This window comes from Neovison vison, chromosome 1 (genome assembly GCF_020171115.1).
Source record: "Neovison vison isolate M4711 chromosome 1, ASM_NN_V1, whole genome shotgun sequence".
NCBI lineage: Eukaryota > Metazoa > Chordata > Mammalia > Carnivora > Mustelidae > Neogale > Neogale vison.
The window spans coordinates 187,736,728-187,751,461 of record NC_058091.1 but is presented as its reverse complement, the minus strand read 5'-3'; the positions used below and the strand labels follow the sequence as shown (position 1 = coordinate 187,751,461).

General features: G+C 38.6%; 1 long non-coding RNA gene across 1 annotated transcript in view; it reads left to right on the top strand.

Moving 5' to 3' along the window:
* The first annotated feature begins 1,480 nt into the window (after positions 1-1,480).
* The window catches only part of LOC122900931, a 45,298-nt gene continuing 32,044 nt past the window's right edge, over positions 1,481-14,734 (top strand). The window contains exons 1-2 of the long non-coding RNA XR_006383335.1: positions 1,481-1,685; positions 9,907-9,980. This is a non-coding gene — a long non-coding RNA (uncharacterized LOC122900931). The remainder of the gene's footprint in view (positions 1,686-9,906; positions 9,981-14,734) is intronic.

The following is a 14,734-nucleotide window of genomic DNA, read 5'->3' as shown; positions in this document are numbered from 1 at the left end:
ATAAAAACATTTGTAAATTCTAACTGGCATATTAAGGTATGAAGTGAACACTATTTTTAGAGTCATTATGGCTTTAATTTAAAATCAAATGTCAAAACATAACTTTCTTCTGAATAAAAATGAAACAATGTTAACTTTATAAGGCTGCTATAATTATTGCATGAGACCACATATGTAATGCACCTAGAACTGTCTAACACATAGTAGACACTCAGTCATGAAGGTGTCAGCTGATTTGCTGCTGTGTGGCAGTGATGGCACATCCAGAGTCTCTGAACTATTATTAAATATCAGAGGTCAGATGCTACTACACCACCATGCTTTTCATGTTCTGCTTTGATCTACTCTGTTAAAGTAGGACCGTCTGACTCATCTATTGCTTTATGTCAGAATCCTTTGCCTCATCTTTGGGACCAGCATCTTAATGTTCTTTGGGGCAGTATCCCTCCAATGCTCTCAGTCTGTGCTATTCGGATGGGATGTCCACTCCTATCTTCAGAAGAAGTACGGCCACATGGGTCACAAGACCCAAAATTGCCAATAAGAGTTGTATGATTGGCTAAGAATGATCATGCAACCATAACTGGATCAATGATTGTAAGCCCAGGACTGTTGCTAGAACTAAAAGGAAGAAAACAGTCCTTCCACTGAATTGTTAAACTTGTGGGATGAAAACCTGGAACCATTATAGAGCATATGAAACGAGAATTTACCTTAAAATTAAACTAGAGAAGTAGATGTAATGGAAAGAAACCGTGCTATTTGATGGCATTGTAAGTTTCAGGATCCAGTTGTGTGTGAAGACAAGCACACTTCATTTTTTAAAAGATTTTATTTATTTATTTATTTATTTGAGAGAGAGAGCGGGCATTAGAGGGGAAAGATCAGCGGGAGAAGCAGATTCCCTGCTGAGCAGGGAGCCCGATACCAGACTCAATTTCGGGACTCCAGGATCATGACCTGAGCCGAAGGCAGTCCCTTAACCAACTGAGCTGCCCAGGCGCCCTCTTTTTTTTTTTAAAAAAAAAACTATGTGAGTGAGTCTATGCTGTTGTGTGGATGAGGTCAAGAAATAAGAAACTAGGGCAGGGGGGCCAACAGCAAGGGAGGAACTGAGGCATTCAAAGAGCTGAAAGTTGCCCTCAAGTACTGAGTGATCTTGGAATGCTGCCTCAGACAAGCCCACCTTTCCACAGCCATTAGGCCAGAGCCCGGTGCCCTAAACCTGGCAGTGCTCAGTGGAGACAGCCACTACTCAACTGGGCTGAGGGTAGCAGACAAGCTTTGCTAAGGATTCGGATTTGCTCAAAACGTGCCACGAGCCAGACCCCTGCAGGGACAGAGCCTCCGGCAGCCAGGGTATGCACGTGACTCTCATCCCAGCGCTTTGCGACCGCCCTACCAGAAGTCCCGAGATCCCGAGATCCCGCGAGATCGGGCCTTCTTCGCCACAGGGTGCACTGCCGACTTCCAGCGTGCTTCCGCCTTCTTTGTGGACTCTTTCAACTCCTTGTTGCCGGTCCTCCTGCTCACTCGCCCTCTCAACCTGGGCGTACGTCACACATACACGAATCCTCCGACTGCCCGACGGTCAGCGGGGACCCTGTTTGTAGCCCTGTCAGAGCTCCTGAAGCAGACGAGCCAGATACGCCGTGTCCACATTCCCAACTCACTGAAACTCTGAGGTAATGCATGTAAGTTTGGGGGCGATGTATTACATAGCAGGAGGTAACTAACACAGTCCATTTTAGTCACTTGTGATTGGACTGCCGTCTCTAGTATCTAAGAGGGTCCTGGCAATTAACATAGGAAATACTTTCCGTGGAAAAGAAAGTAGCTGCAAGATTGAGCAGCGTTAAGAAAAGATGAATTTTCAGAGACACACCCAGTGTCCTTGTAACCGTCAAGTAAGTGACACAGCATGCATTCTCTAACAGAGTACTTTTTACTTTGTTCTTCATTTGAACCACAAGGAGATAATCTTTAAACACAGAAGGTCTGGAGAGAGTTTAGGAATAGCTTAAAATGCACTTAACAGTTGAGTACTTTAAAGACTTTCTAGAAAATGTGTAGGAACTAGCAAAAACGAAAAATTTTCCTAAAAGGGGGGGGGGGGAAGAAACCACGTTATTATTCTGTAAGGAGTATTGAAAGAGTGAGTAGGAGAAAGACTGAACAAATTTTAGGGGTAGAAAATGGAAATTAAGCGTGGTTTTGTTTTTTTTCTTTTTCCTTACAGAATCAGGAAATCACTACATAATAGGCTGAAAATAGCTTGTTTGATGTTGGGGACATTTTGATGTAGAGAACGTTTATCAAAAGACTGAGTACAAATGACAAAGTAGAAATAGCACCTCAGCTGAAACATGTAGATAAATCAAAAGTTTAACTGTAAGCAAGCTATAAGTTGTATTTCAAGTCCTTATGACCAAAAGAGACCTTAGAAATGTTTTAATCCAAAACAATTTGTGTTAAAGGTAAGGAAACTGAGGCCCAGAGCACTTCCATTATTTCAAAAGATCAAGCAATTAGTATTACAGAGCAAGAATTGCTTTTATATCTTTGAACTCCACATCCGTTTCTGTTAGAAATAATTTCAGCTATACATTACAGATACTCATGACTGATGGTGCCCTAAGAGCATTAAAGGTGAGGACCACAGAGCTCCCAATATTCTCCCATCATATCATCAGCCTTGTCATAGCAAACTGCCTTAAAAATCAAGCCCACAGATGAACCTTGGACAGATTCTTCACCATACCCTAATGCCCTCAGACAAGCCCCATCACCCAGCTCTGGCATTCAGTTAGAAAGTACTGATAACACAGTAACTGTTGTTTATAACTAGACTATTATGGTAGGTTGGTGTAATTTCTGACGGGTAAGGGACCATACCATACTGGTTATTGGAAAAATATTGTGAATGTTACCCTTGACTCCAGCCTGGTATGTCTCAGCCTTCACAAGAGGCCCTAAACTTCAAGCCATTCTCTTAGGCGTCAGACTTTCCTCTTTAAAATGCTCGGAATAGCTTCCCATTCGACCCAATTATTTCTTCCTCCATGACTATTGAAACCTTTCATTGTAATGTCTAGAACTCAGTCTGCCATTAGGAAAATGACCTCTCCAAAACAAAATTTTTTCCACTGAAGTTCCTGCCCTTTTTTTTTTTTTTAAATTTTTTTTTTTAAGATTATTTATTTATTTATTTGACAGAGAGAGAGATCACAAGCAGGCAGAGAGGCAGGCAGAGAGAGAGGAGGAAGCAGGCTTCCTGCTGAGCAGAGAGCCCGATGCGGGGCTGGATCCCAGGACTCTGGGATCATGACCTGAGCCTAAGGCAACGACTTAACCCACTGAGCCACCCAGGCACCCTAGTTCCTGCCTTTTTTGGAGTTTCATTATGGGTAGGGAAGCGGGTAGAGAAGGGTTCCCCACACACCACCAAGCAATGCTCAGGACACCAGCTGAGTGTCCGGCCATTCAACTCAATGCTAACATCAACCACCTGGAGGTAGCATCAGACTCTACCGGTTAAAGTTCAGTCCTGTAAGACTGCCCTCCCCCACCTCCTTCATATGCCACTCATAAGCCCAGTTATTACCTATGCTTAAGAATGATCCACTAAAAATTGGTGGTTCCCCCAAATCCCTCCTTGGACTTCAGATGCTAATCACAACTCCAGGTTGTTATCAATATTTCTGACCAACTGGTTATAAATCAGAGGTTCCCATGAACCTCTCCTAAGGTTCAATAAATTTGATAGAGTGGCTCACAGAACTCAGAGAAACTCTTAACTTACTAGATTACTGATTTATTATAAAAGGATAAAATCGAGGAACAGCCAGATTGAAGAGATGCTAGGGCAATGGTATAGGTATGTGGGAAAGGGTGAGGAGCTTCTTTGCCCTCTTTAGGCTCGCCACTATCCCCACATCTTCATATTTTCACTGACCTGGAAGCTCTCCAACCCTGTCCTTTTGGGTTTCTAGGAAGACCTCATACATAGGCATGAATGATTAAACCATTGGCCATTGGTAACTTAATCAAACTCCATCCCCTCTCCCTTTTTGGAGGTCAGAGGTCATGACTAGGACTGAAAGTTTCAACTTTCTAAGGCAAAAGTCTCTCAGGCTTAGGTGCTTTGCAAAAGACACCTCATTAACATAACAGAAGACATCTTTATTGTTCTCATTACTTAGGAAATTCCAAGAGTTTGGGGAGCTGTGAGACATAAATTGGATGAAGATCAAATATACAACACCCTGAACAACATGGACCAGCTTATATGGGGGTCCACTTACAATTGTTTTTTTTTTTTTCCAGCAAGTATAGGACAGTACTATAAATGTATTTTCTTTTTCTTATGACTTTCTTAACATTCTTTTCTCTAGCTTACGTTGTTGTAAGAATGCACTTTTTTTTTAAAAAAGATTTTGTTTATTTATTTGACAGGGAGATCACATGTAGGCAGAGAGGCAGGCAGAGAGAGAGGGGGAAGCAGGCTCCCTGCTGAGCAGATAGCCCAAGGCGAGGCTCGATCCTAAGACCCTGAGATCATGATCTGAGCCGAAGGCAGAGACATAACCCACTGAGTCACACAGGCTCCCCAAGAATACACTTTAGTAACACATACAATATACAGAATGTGTGTTAATCAACTTTGTTGTCGATAAGGCTTTTAGTCAACAGTAGGCTACTAGTTGTTACGTTTTTAGGGAGTCAAAAGTTGTATGTGGATTTTTGACTGGGGAGTCAGTCCCCATAACCCCCATGTTGTTCAAGGGTCAAGTGTATATGAAAAGTGTATTTTGGTCATTTGAATCACCAAATATGTATTTCTTATAAATCACAGTATTGCACTTTCTTTAATTCTAACTTTGCTGACAATGAGAACATCCTTTTTGCTCCTTTGATCACTATTTCCCCTTTCTCAAAAAATCAAATCAAATCATCTATCTACGCTGAAGTCCAAACTGTCTTGAGTATGGCCTCCTTCTCCCCCAGCTGTAGTCTTCTTTCAGCCTCCTAATCATCCCCCTCACTCACTCCCTCTTGTCCTTCCACCCATGCTAATAAAGCCTCAAGTCCCCTGGCCCATTACTGTAATTGTAAATCTTTCCCTGGATTTACTCTCCACTGCTTCCTTCTCTCTCCTTCTGCCTAACACATCAGGCAATAAACAATCCTGGGAGACTTCATCTCACCATTTATTTTTTACTTGCCCACACAGCTGAACATTACTGGAAGAAAACATGGCCATGCTAGGCTGACTGAGCATACTTTAAATTTATGATCACAGGTTTCAAAAAGACTCTCAAACATTACATTTCCCTGGTCACATCATCCTTTCTTATCCTTCAAGATGTATATAAACAACCAGAAGCTATATGCCATATATTTGCATTACCAAATTTACTAATATGTTTCTGTATCCAAATAACATGATTCCTTCCTCTGCCAATGGGTGAATTCGTTGTACTTTTACCCAAGTGTAGTTCCTGTACTTGCCCATTGGAGCCCATTCTCTTTCCTCTATCTAATTATCTCCTTTAATCATCCTTTATCTCTCCTGAAGCATTATAATTTTCATCTCTCTGTCGCAGATCATTCCCACTGGTATGTAAGGAAGGTGAAGTAATTCTGTCTTTAAAAAAGGGGGTAAGGGGAGAGGTAGGGCTGACTTCATAGCTTAGGACCATTCATTTTTCAATTACTTTTACTTGCAAAACTCCTTTAAAACTTCTTAAAAGTGATATCTGTACTCTGTCTCCTATCTGAACTTCTTCACTTCTCTTTCTTCACTCTAAAAAGGTGCCCACCCACAAACTCTTCTCAGGCTGCATTCAGCAAGGTCACTGTGCTTCTCCATGTTGCCTAACCCAGTGGTTAAGTCTTTGTCCTTATTTTACTTTGTCAGGAGCATTTAACACTGTTGATTACCCTCTCCTTGAAACTGTTCCTTTAATGGGCTTCCAAGACAAAAGAATTTCTTGGTTTTTCTGCTACTTCAGGGCCACCTTATTTTTGGTCACATTTGCCCAATCCCTTTATTTCTTGTCAATGTCCAAATACTAGCATGCTCCACATTCCTCCTATCTCTTTTTGCCTCACACTCACTTTACAGGGAATCTTAACTAATCCTAAAGCTTCAAATGATAGCTATAGTTGGACAATTCCCAGAAATATATTCTCAGCCTAGAACTCTCCTCTGACACATAGGTTCAACTGAATTCTGTTTCATTTTACTTGTTTACTAGGCACCCTAAATTTAAAATATGCAAAATCAATCCTTAATTTCCCCATCCCATATCTGACATTCCTTTCCATCTTGGTAGAAACACAACAATGTAGGCAGTTGTGAGATGTTCAGATTTTATAAACCCATATAAATTGGGGGCACTACATGGACCAGCTACTGTTTGGTGCTTCTTTTAAACACATACACAGGGAAGGGAAGAGAATATGACAGAGCCTGTGTGAAGGAGTAATTAATAGCTAAAAATAAAGTAATTCAGATTTTAGTGGATACTTCTGTTTCCGTCTGTGATGAGTAACATGGATCAAATTACCCTCCTGCAAAGAACTATGTAGCTAGATAAGAATTTTAAAATAGCATTTAAAAGCACTGAAGTTGAATGTAGTCAGGACTTGAGGAGCCAAGATCCTGGAAAGAAGGAAAATGCATTGGGATGAGCCCAAATTCATTGCAGTCTTTTCTCTCCAGGCATTTGTTGAATCGAGGTATATGACAGAGAAATCAAACACGAAGTTGGTGGCATACTCACTTGCTAGAAAGACAAAAATTGGGAGTTTGGAGCTATCAAGGGAGTACTATTCAATAGGCCAATATTCCAGGAAAAAGTGAACCCCAGAGAAGTAAACTTGAATTTCTACATACAGTTCTCCTTCAGATCACTTGCCAGATCCTAAGCTGTGAGTCTGCAGAAAGAGGGTTAACAAACCAAGCAACATGTGGCTAACAAGAAGCTAAAAAGCTAAATAGAAATCTCGGCAGTTTCACAAAGCTAGGGAGACAAAAACTGAACTTCAGTCTAGTTAAAGCGGGGCTCTTATAATCAGCACAGGCTCTCCATTGAGATCCTGAAGAGCCAAGCACTACCAGTAAGGGAAAATCAGAAATAGGCAAGTTCCCAGATCCAGCTCCTCCTGAATCAGTGTGATACACCTATACTGTACATGGCTGCCAGAAGAAAGTCAGGTACTGTGGAGGAAGAGTCATTGAAGAGCCTTTATGTTTTGTCCTAGACAACGTCAATCAATAAAAAAATAAAAAATCAAGAAGGCAGAAAAATAAGACGTAAGAAGACTGAAAACCAAGAGAAAAATAAACAAAAAATTTAGTTATTAGAGTTGTCAGATAAAAACTTTAAAACAACTGATTATTATACTCAAACAAAATAGAAAACAGGGTGCCTGGGTGGCTCAGTGGGTTAAGCCACTGCCTTCAGCTCCGGTCGTGATCTCAGGGTCCTGTGATCGAGTCCCACATCGGGCTCTCTGCTCAGCGGGGAGCCTGCTTCCCTCTCTCTCTCTGCCTACTTGTGATCTCTGTCTGTCAAATAAATAAATAAAATCTTTAAAAAAAAAAAATAGAAAAACAGATGGAGGATTTCAAGAAAAAAACTAAATCTATACAAGATAATCAAGTGGACATTCTAATAATGAAAAATACAATAACTGAAACTGATTTGATAGGTTTAATAGCAGAAGAATATACATAGAAGTAGGGTTCCTAAGTTGAAGGAGGGAGGAGTAAATGGAAAATATCCACACTTAAGTACAAGTAGGAAAAAATATACAGAAAGGCTCAAAGAGACATACTCTAAATAGGGAAAACTTCCAACATGCATGTGTTTTGGTAACCAGAAGAGAAAGAGAGTGGATTAGATCAAATATTTGAAGAGATATTACTAATAATTATTACTAAGTTTATGAGGTAGTATCAAGCAATAGACTCAAGAAACTCTGTTAAACACAAACAGGATAAACTACCCCTAAGCAACTAATAGTAAAACTAATGAAAAACAAAGAATAAGAGAAACTTAAAAGCAGCTAGAAGAGGGCAACATCACTTTAAAAGCAAGAAACTATGGAAGACAGAAGATAATGGAAAACTATATTTCAAGTGATGAAAGAAAATTAATTACCAACTTAGAAATTTTTACCTACAGAACCTGACTTTCAGAAATAAAGATGAACCTATATACTGTTAGTAGGAATGTATAACCATTACAGAAAACAGTATGGAGGTTCCTCAAAAAGTTAAAAATAGAGCTTCCATATGAACCAGCAATTCCACTTCTGGGTACTTATCCTAAGGAATTGAAATCAGAATCTTGAAGAGGTGCCTGCACTCCCAGATTCAGTGCAGCATTAGTCATAATAGCCAAGATATGGAAACAAATGTCCATCGATTGATAAAATAATAAAAATATGACATATCTATATAATGGATTATTATTCACCCCCCAAAAGAAAATCCTGTCATTCTCACCAGTATGAATGAACCTGAAGAACATTATGCTAAGTGAAGAAGTCAGACTCAGAAAAACATATACTGTATGATTTCACTGACATGTGGAATCTAAAATAGTCAAACTCATAGAAGTAGAAAGTAGAACATTGGTTGCCAGGAGCTGGTGGAGGAGGAAAAGAGGAGGTGATAGTAAAGTGGTACAGAATTTCATTTGTGTAAAATAAATAAATTCTGGAAATGTATACTGTGGCTTAGTACCTATAGCTAACAATACTATATAATACACTAAAAAAATTGCTAAGAAGGTAGACCTTATGTTTAATGTGTTTACCACAAAAATTATTATTAATTATAATGAAGGTTATGGGAGGAAAATTTGGGAGGTGATAGGTGGGTTTACAGCTTTGATGATGGTGACAGTTTTATGGGTATAATTTATTCCCAAATACACTGAGTTGAACACATTAAACATGAACAACTTTTTACATGTCAGTTATTATATCTCCCATTAAGTGGTGTATTTAAAAAAAAAAAAAAAAAACCTAAATGGAAAGGAAGATGAGTATAAGTCAGTTTCTAACAAACTAAAGCTAAGAAAATTCACTTTATGAGACCTGACTGGAAGAAATACTACAGAGAGCTCTTCAGGATGAAAGCAGATCAAAGCTCTGGTAGTGCAGGAAGGACTGACCAGCAGAAGGGGTAAAAGTGTGAGTAAATCTAAATAAAATCTGACTGTTTAAAATAATAACATTGCTGTGTGGAGTTTAAAATACAGAGATAATTAAAATTCTGAGAATAATATCACAAAAGGCCAAAGGTGAGAGGAGTTTAAATATATGGAGTTTAAAGTGTCCTAGGGTCCTCTACATGTCCAGAAAGTGGGAAAAAAAAATCACTTAAGGTAAATTCTAATAATTCAAGGATATCTGGGGTAAGCTAAGTGGGAACCACTAAAATAATAAGAATCCTGATAGAAGGGAAAAATAGAATAAGGAAAAAAAAACTTGCTTAAAACAAGAAAAGAAAGGAAAACAGATGAGATATATATTTAAATGGGAGATTTAACTCGAGTCTGTACTGGAGTCTTATGAAAAATATCAAACGATTTCCAATTCACAGTCTCCAATAAGCTCCTCACTGTTCTCTTTTCACATCTCCCACACAGCTCACCACTGTGCTAGGACTCTTTTCCCTCTCTCTCTCAACTCCCAGACCATCTCTCTAACAACTTTACCTCTGAAGTCATGAACAGACGTTAAATAGTACACGAAACAATAAAAACAAAAATACCTTATTAGAAAGTTCAAAAAGAAAAAGAATCAACATTCACAACTGCACCCTCCTTCAATCCCCCTTCCTTCATGATAAAGATAAATGCTGTGTTCTTGTTTGCTTTACTTCAGGAAAAGATAACCTGCCCCCCTGCCAGCACTCAAATTCTGGTCAACAAAGGACTGCTCTCAATCTGAACTGGCAAGTAAGACTCTCTTCCCTCTTTGGCCAGGGAGATGGGGAATGGCTACAAACATTTATAATTTAATATTTTATTGTGTCCTACTTATGTTATCTCTTCTCATTCCTTTCTCCTCAAAGTTCACTTCTGTATTCCCAATAACATTAAGCAATATAAGCAACAGGCTTTAGCATATTCATTGAGTTTTACATTTAAAAAAAGAGAGGTATATTCCCTTTACCCATATTAAAAAAAAAGTGAAAGAGGCAACTAGAAAGTTATAGTATATAAAAGATAGTCATTTTTATGTTCTTTACACTGTTATCTCCAGAAAGCATTGATGTTCAAATCGGACTCCAGGGTGGGGTGCTGAGCTATGCCAGTTGTCTGCAGTGAGACCTTGGGCAAAGTGAACCCACACTTCTGAACCTCATTTTCTTCATCTATAAAATGGAAACAATAAAATAATTGAGGGGAAGGTTAGGAAAGAAAATCTGCAGAATATACTGTGTCTAGATTGTAATATGTGTTTAGTAAATGTTAGCTCCTCTTCCTCTGCATAGGTTGGTCAGTATTTATTTCCATAACTGAACTAACTGGATATGATTTTTTAAAATTCATTTCTGAGGTCCAGACTAGCAAAGCTCACACGATCCTCTGCTTCTCCTCCATCTGTCTGCCAACTGACATTCTTTGTTGCTAATCTAAGACCAAGCCATATGTTCTCCGTATGGGAGACTCTTTCCTGCCCAGGTGGGGAAGCAGACACAATGATCTAATAAGTTTTTGCTGTCTCACTAGGGCAAGTCTTGGGAAAACTTCCAAACATTGAAAGGTTCTGATGAGACACCACAAGCTTGGGTGACTACGTTGTTCATCAAAAAAAAATTTTTTTTTTTTACTTTCTTTTTTACTCCCAAGATCCCCAAACCATGTTTCATTCCTGTCATTACCTGTTTCCTTGTCTCTGTTTAGTCTAGCAGACAGATCGAGGTTCTAAAAAAGATTTCAACATGGGATGTCTGTGTGGTGTCAAGGACGGTATAGATGAAAAGTGTATATTAAGAGCTGGAGGATTGAGTTAAGAGTCAGGCTCTGATCTACAAATCCCAAACCTGCAGCATCCCAGCCAAAGGAAATATGCCACTTTGAAAAGGATGTGAAAGGTAGTCATAGAGACAGTGCTACCAGGGGGTTATAGTTTAATGTCACCATACTTGACCAGAACTAAAATGTGTAAGCATAAGTTAAAAAAAGAAAAAAGAAAAATCCACCATGGTAATAGAAAGTGCAGAAAGATATGCAGAAAGAAAAAAGAATTAGATTCAGAATTGCATAAAAAAGGAAACAACAAATTTAAAAATAAATATTTACCTTTTAATAATGCTCTTATTCTCTGGGTCATAAGTAAACGATGTAACCCCAGAATGTTCATACAATGGCAGATTGGAAGAGAAATCTCTGAGCTATCCTGGCTATTTTGACAGTTATATAAAGCAAAATGAGGCTTTCATTTCCCATTTTCTTAATACTGCTCTCATTTTTTTTAAATATTGAAAACCCATGTTTAATTCTGTGAAGTTAATTTAATTGATGTCTAAATTCTGCAAAATTTGGGACATGTTAACTATTGGAGACATGAATTTCAGAATCAGTATAGGATTGAGTAACTAAATTGTCTCCTTATTCTATCCAGTTGCTTTCTGCTTCCCAAATTTTCAATGTAATTTGCATTGCTGTACCCCACACTTATGACCCAGGTAAACTACTTAAAATCTCTGAGCCTCAATTTCCACATCCACAACATAGCAATTAAAATCGCTGCCAGCTAATTGTCTCATAGGGAGTGTAATAGTAAAGGCATTTTTACAAAGTGTTTTACCTCTTCTGAGGAATTACACTAAGATATTCATTATCATCTGGGACAAGCAAGGCTTTATATGTTCACTTAATTGGCCCCCTGCTAAGGGTGTGACAGGCCTGACCTACAACCACGTGACCTAGCTAGGGATGTGCATCATGGTTTGGATCTGTGGGCTCTGTGCTAACTGAACTGGTCAGTATACTGTGATTACTTATATTGCTCAGAGAAACAATTTCTTCAGAAAGGACTGGAAATCAGGGTCAGTTTCTCAAGGAGAAGACTCTTTAGCTCATCAAAAACTTTACATTTCTACATGCATGAACCTGTCCAAGGAAGCTTCCTATCATTATCCTCAGCTCTTTCCACCATACACTAGCTTGCAGTTTGCTACCACTTCAAAGTAATATACAATTAACAAGAGCACATAATTAGGGTTTATGCTATATCCAGCACATCTTGACGCTTCTCACAGGTAGAGACAGGCAGCACACATTCAAAACTTGCAGTGCATCTAGGAAGTGTGCCACAGATCTTAATATTTTTCATTTACACATTTCCAGAAAGAAAATTCAACAGAAAGGTGTCTGCAGCATGTTCAGTAGCTTATGCCTCTGAATTTATCTGAGGCTCTGTTTTTTAAGCAGTCATATAACTGCTCACCGATGTGGTAATAAAAATTACTTCTACATTAGGTAGGGAGCTCAGTGTATTTACCATGTGCATGAACTTGCTTAGTTTTACCCACCAGATCTCTACAAGGATAAAAAAAAAAGGAGAGAGATTTGATATTATATTAAAGTACTTCATTTCTTTCCCAAATTAGTTCTCCTTCTGGAAGATAATGCTGGATAGTTATCCATGTAATACTTTCATTATAACAGAATGGAGAAGAATTGCATTAGCCTCAAAAGAGATATGAACTGGAAAGGTCATTTTTGTGATAATGGAATTCATCAAGGAGACTGAACAGACACTAGGAAAGATTCACAAAAGATGTCATTTTACCCCTCTGTCTGAATTTTTTTTTTCCCTGATTATCAAAAGACCTTAGTTCTTTACAAAAAGTATATTTTTTAATTCACCTGGAACCATGCTTTTAGTTTATCATTGGTCTCACTAAAAAGGCATTAGGCATTTTGGTCTAACTGTGAATTACACTGGGTCATCAAGAGGACTTGAATATTTAACATTTAGCAAAGAGGGTTCTCCATCATGTTTGATTTCTAACCATTTATATTCCAAAAATAGCTCTTCTTTTCCAGACATGAAAGTAGTACTTTGTGGGGATGTCTCAATCTCTAGGGCTCTAAATTTACCTCAGATCTTTCAGGTTCTACATTTAAGAAAACTCTTAAACTTGGAGGCCTGCTTCTCACTTTCAACTTAGGAATTTCAAATATTATCAAAACCAACTTAAGTATGTCTTGAAGAGCTTTCATGGGGCTTTTTCAAATTAAATATTAGAAATACAGGTTTCTATAGTTATTAGTAAAGCTCAGTTAAGTTTTACTAAAGACTAAACAATTTATAAATATTTGAGTTAGATTCTTCATTCTTCTCTCCATGTTTCCAACCACCATACTCCCTCAGTTCCTCCCTGTGATGAACCTTGCTAGCTATGTAATCTTGAGGAAAAGTTGAACTTCCTCCACTCTCAGTATCTTACCTTTAAGATGACCAGGATAATTTCTGCCCTATCTGCCTCAGAGAGATTTGAGGGAAATTACATGACATTATCTGTGTAAAACTTAATGGTAAAGTGTAAATCGTTCCTTATAAAGGCCATTATATTTACTTTGTTATTTTTCTTTATTTTCCCCTTTTTTTCTTTTGAGATCAGAGCCCCATCCATCCCATCCCCAAACCCATAACATTTTAGTAAAACAGACTGTGAGACATACATCCATTCTCAAGCCTTCAGGTCAAAGGAAAATTCCTCTTGGCACTTTGGGGGAAAAAAATTTCTGTAGAGATTTGCTGCTGTGGACAGGGTAGACCGGTTATGCCCTGCAGCTGCCAGCTTGCTACAGAAGCCCTGTGATATTAAAGCAGTGCCAGGGACACCTATAGACCAGTCAGGGGATGTTCAGAGATGGAAGTGAGGGGAAAAGAGAGATGCTGCTGAATGCAGACCTCTGTCAGCTATCCACTTCTCAGTCATCATCAATTCTCAAATACAGACACAATCTCGGTGCAGCATTCAAGAAATGGCCATTGTGTTTTACAGGAGAACAATGCGCTACCATCATTGTTTGCTTCCCTGTGGTTAGCCTCATTTGGTGTGGGCTACTTTCTGCCCACCAACCAACAAAATAGAGTGAGCTTCTTATATTCCAGAGTTTCATTTGGGAAGCCATTTATTTACAACCTCAAGATCATTTGCCTGTCATGGCAGCAGAGTAAGTAATACTTTGGTCTCCACACAGACCTAAAAAGTAAATGTATACCTGGAAGACTAGACAAATGATGAAAATTAGAGAAAACAGGGCAAGCAGATAACACAAAATTGGATGAAACAAAAATTAATTATATTTTGGATCTTGAAAGAAATGAGATTACTTAAAAAGGAGAGGTAGATAGTTTTGTTGTTTTTTTTTTTCCAAGTTCCGAAAGAAATTTCAAGATAGTTTTCAGGACTTTCAAGGTTTTGTGGGTCAGTTCTCTCTCTCTCTCTTTTTTTTTTTTTTTAAAGGTACATATTCCCCTGATGGTGGTGTGCCCACTCACATTTAGCTTTGATTAAAGTCACTTGAGAACTCACATTTTAGACACACAGGAAAGAGAGGAGGAGAAAGCAGGGAATAGAGACTATGGAAGAGTCCAGGCAAGAATTGCAAGACAAGGGAAAAGATGAGTTAAAATGAATATATGGCTGTAGAAGGTAGAAAAAATGTCCAAGTAGTATTGAATCTGA